Source organism: Crocuta crocuta, unplaced genomic scaffold (assembly GCF_008692635.1).
Source record: "Crocuta crocuta isolate KB4526 unplaced genomic scaffold, BGI_CrCroc_1.0 scaffold170, whole genome shotgun sequence".
In the NCBI taxonomy this organism is placed as follows: Eukaryota; Metazoa; Chordata; class Mammalia; order Carnivora; family Hyaenidae; genus Crocuta; species Crocuta crocuta.
The window spans coordinates 3,713,525-3,717,980 of NW_027527853.1; the positions used below are offsets into that span (position 1 = coordinate 3,713,525).

Consider the following 4,456-nt stretch of genomic DNA (forward strand, 5'->3'; position numbering starts at 1 on the left):
CTGTGAGGTCCTGTTGTGACAGCCTCTTGCCACATTAACTTCTCTAACTCCTGGCAGAGAACCCTTTGCTAATTTCACAACAGGAAAGCATGCAGGAAATTTGAGAACAAAACAAATCTCCTACACACAGAGCCCAGCATCTTCAAGCAACTCGCTGAGGTACAGACCCGAAGCAAGATGACTCTGGACTATAAATGAGGCAGCTGCTTCTTAAAACTGCAGAGGGAGGGAAGTCATTTGCCGCTAAAACGCTAGAGCTGAATGCAAATTGCTCATGAATATTCATGAGCCCCTTCAGCTTACTCAAGAGCCACCCTTGACTAAAACCCCCGGCTTTGTTTCCTAAAAAGTTTCCCAAAGTTCTTTTTCTGCCTCCTCTCTCAAAGAGAGGGTGGGAAAGTTCATTCGGGGATTTATGGCTCTTGCTCTTTCAAGTACTTGCTTTTGGTCTGGGCTTTTGGGTTTTTTTTGGTTTTTTTTTTTTTTGGTTTGTTCTTAAGGATTCATATCAAATCAATTTGCTCTTACCCTTTCTATCTTCCATAATTGGCAGCTTTTGTTTTCTTCCTCTTTGCTCTTTATTTTTTTCAGCCTCTGCTTGCTGTAGTCGGTCTCAGTGAGAGAGGTACTCAAGGAACCGAGATATAACAGACCCTCGGGCTCATGGGAGGGGCTAAATTAGCCAGCCCCGTTTCGGAAGGAACCTCAAACCCTAGGTCTCTTTCATTGACGCGAAACAACAGATTGGCTGAGTCCGGCTGCTCATTTCCCTAAAGCACACGAAGACTTGCCCGGATTGTCATTGTTTTGTATTCTTACAGCTATATATGTTCAAGTATCTCGCTCTCCCTCTCTTTTTGTTACAGAAATCCACTTTTTTCTCTTGAGAAATGTTATCTTGGCTGCAAGCAAAAAAGCTATTTACTTATTGCAGTTTTGACACCGGATAACCAGCAGCTTGTTACCTGATACTCACTAGAAAAACTAGAACTCAAGAACAGTTCTTCCTGCCCCATAAAGCTGATCACCTCTGGTCCTCTGAAGAGCAATCCCTTTTCCAGGCTCATTAGACCAGAAGAGCAACAGGTCCTGTCCACAGAAGGACGCTGTGGCAGAAGTCGCTGTGGCAAAAGAAGCCACATCATTGGTGGGAAGGCAGAGGAGGCTGCACGCTGGGAACTGCTACCCACCTGTACTGATGCAAGTCGTCCACCTTTTCCAAGCTTTAACCTCCTACCTTGGAAGTCTTCTGAGCATGAACTGCCACACCCAGGCTTTGCCAAGATGATCAGATGCAGATAAGAGGCTGACCAAAACATTTTCATATTCTGTATTTGATGTTATTTTGAAATCAGGACAAGACCCAATTCTCCCAAAGGAAGGTAAGTACTCAAGGCCCACGGCTCCTTGGGCAAATTCTCCCTCCAAAGGCTGTCACAAACCCTAGCATTTTAGGTTTGAAAACAGATCACAGACATCTAGTCTAACCAAGGTTAGAGAGGAGGAAAAATCATACCATCTGCTCATGTTCACACACAGAGAGAAAGCAGGGAGGGGTCTCTCTTTTTTGCTACCATGCTTCCCAGCAAGTAATAAAGTTGCTCTACCATGTAGGCTCTCAATAAATGTTTGATAGATGGTTGTATTAACGAATAAGTAACAAAGCAGGGATGCAGAATTTTCTGATTCATACTTCATGCATTTTCTACATTGCCTCTCTAGCATGAGAATTTGTGTCCATAGGCAATTATACCATAAGACATTTTTCTTCATATAAACCACTAAATTAGTGACCTTTGTAGATTTTTCTTTTTTCTATAAAGATTTTATTTAAATTCAAGTTACTTAACATATAGTGCAGTATTGGTTTCAGAAGTAGAATTTAGTGATTTATTACTTACGTATAACACCCGGTGCTCATCACAAGTGCCCTCCTTAACACCCATCCCCCATCCCACCTGCCCTCAGTTTGTTCTCTATAGTTAAGAGTCTTATGGTATGCCTTCCTCTCTGTTTTTTTCTTTTTTTTTTTCTTTTTCCTTCCCTTCCCCCATATTCATCTGTTTTGCTTAAATTCCGCGTATGAGTGAAATCATGGCATTTATCTTTCTCTGGCTGACTTATTTCGCTTAGCAAAATACAGTCTAGTACCATCCACATAGTGGCAAATGGCAAGATTTTACTCCTTTTGATGGCTGGGTAATATTCTGTTGTGTATATGTACCACATCTTCTTTATCCATTCATCAGTTGATGGACATTTGGGCTCTCCATAATTTGGCTATTGTTGATAGTGCTGCTATAAACATTGGGGTACATGTGCCCCTTCAAATCAATATTTTATATCCTTTAGATAAATACCTTGTAGTCCAATTGTTGGGTCATAGGGTAGTTCTATTTTTAACTTTTTGAGGAAACTCCATACTGTTTTCCAGAGTGGCTATACCAGTTTGCATTCACACAAACAGTGTAAGAGGGTTCCCCTTTCTCCACATCCTCACCAACATCTATTGTTTCCTGAGTTGTCTGTTTTAGCCATTCTGACAGGTGTGAGGAGGTACCTCAACGTGGTTTTGATTTGTATTTCCCTGACAATGTGTGATTGAGCATCTTTTCATGTGTCAGCCATTTATATGTCTGCTTTGGAGAAATGTCTTTTCATGTCTTCTGTCCATTTCTTAACTGGATTAATTATTTTTGGGCTGTTAAGTTTGGTAAGATTTTGGATACTATCCCCTTATCTAATATGTCATTTGCAAATATCTTCTCCCATTCTGTAGGTTTTTAGTTTTGTTGATTGTTTCCTTCACTGTGCAGAAGATTTTATCTTGATGAAGTTCCAATAGTTCATTTTTGCTTTTGTTTTCCTTGGCTCCAGAGATGTGTTTAGTAAAAAGTTGCTACAGCCAAAGTCAAAGAGGTTGCTGCCTGTGTTCTCTAGGTTTTTGATGGTTTCCTGTGGCACATTTAAGACTTTCCTCCATTTTGAATTTATTTTTGTGTATGGTTAAGTGGTCCAGTTTCATTCCTCTACATGTCACTGTCTAATTTTCCCAACAGCATTTGTTAAACAGACTGTCTTTTTTTCCATTGAGTATTCCTTCCTGCTTTGTCAAAGATTAAATGACCATATTGTTGTGGGTACATATAGCCCCAGGGTTCTCAATCCTGTTTCATTGATCTATGTGTCTGTTTTTGTGCCAGTACCACACTGTCTTGATGATTACAGCTTTGTAATATAGCTTGAAGTCCAGAATTCTAATGCCTCCTGGTTTTGTTTTGTTCTTTTCCAACATTACTTTGGCTGTTTGGAGTCTTTTCTGGCTCCATACAAATTTTAGAATTGTCTTTTCTGGTTTTGTGAAAAATGCTGGTGTTATTTTGATAGGGATTGCATTGAATGTGTAGATTGCTTTGGGTACTATAAGCATTTTAGCAATATTTGTTCTTCTAATCCATGAGCATAGAATGTTTTTCCATTTCTTTGTGTCTTCTTCAGTTTCTTTCAAAAGTGTTCTATAGTTTTCAGAGTACAGATCTTTTACCTCTATGGTTAAGTTTATTCCTAGGTATCTTATGGCTTTTGGGGCAATTTTAAATGGGATAAATGCCTTGATTTCTTTTTCTGCTGCTTCATTATTGGAGTATAGAAATGCCACAGGTTTCTGAACATTGATTTTGTATCTTGTGACTTTGCTGAATTCATGTATCAGTTCTGGCAATTTTTTGGTGGCATCTTTCAGGTTTTCAACATAGAATATCATGTCATCTGTGAAGAGTAAAAGTTTGACGTTTTCCTTGCTGATTTGGATGCCTCTTATTTCTTTTCATTGTCTAATTGCTGAGGCTAGGACTTCTAGTACTATGTTGAACAACAGTGATAAGAGTAGACATTCTTGCTGTGTTCCTGACCTTAGGGGGAAACCTGTTTTTCCCTATTGAGGATGATGTTAGCTATGGGTCTTCTGTATATGGCCTTTATGATGTTGAGGTCTGTTCCTTCTATCTCTACTTTGCTGTGTTTATCAAATGCTTTTTCTGCATCTATTGAGAGGATCATATGGTTCTTATCCTTTCCTTTATTAATGTGATATATCATGGTGATTGATTTGTGAATATTGAACCACCCCTGCAGCCCAGGAATAAATCCCACTTGATTGTGGTGAATAATTCTTTTAATGTACTGTTCGATTTGATTTGCTAGTATCTTGAGAACTTTTGCATCTATGTTCATCAGGGATACTGGCCTGTATATCTCCTTTTTATTGAGGTCTTTGTCTGGTTTTGGGATCAAGGTAATGCTGGCCTTAAAGGATGAATTTGGAAGTTTTCCTTCTGTTTCTATTTTTTTTTTTGGTAATGGTTTCAAAAGAATAGGAATTAACTCTTCTTTATTTTTTTTTATTTTTTATTTGTTTATTTATTTATTTTTTTTTGTTCTTTTTTTTTTTTTTTTT

At 38.6% G+C, this 4,456-nt stretch overlaps 1 long non-coding RNA gene across 2 annotated transcripts in view; it reads left to right on the forward strand.

Annotated features, from left to right (window-relative positions):
• Positions 1–723: 723 nt before the first annotated feature.
• Positions 724–4,456, forward strand: part of LOC144244231 (uncharacterized) — a 29,313-nt gene continuing 25,580 nt past the window's right edge. For both annotated transcript variants that reach the window (XR_013338877.1, XR_013338878.1), the window contains exon 1: positions 724–1,382. This is a non-coding gene — a long non-coding RNA (uncharacterized LOC144244231). The remainder of the gene's footprint in view (positions 1,383–4,456) is intronic.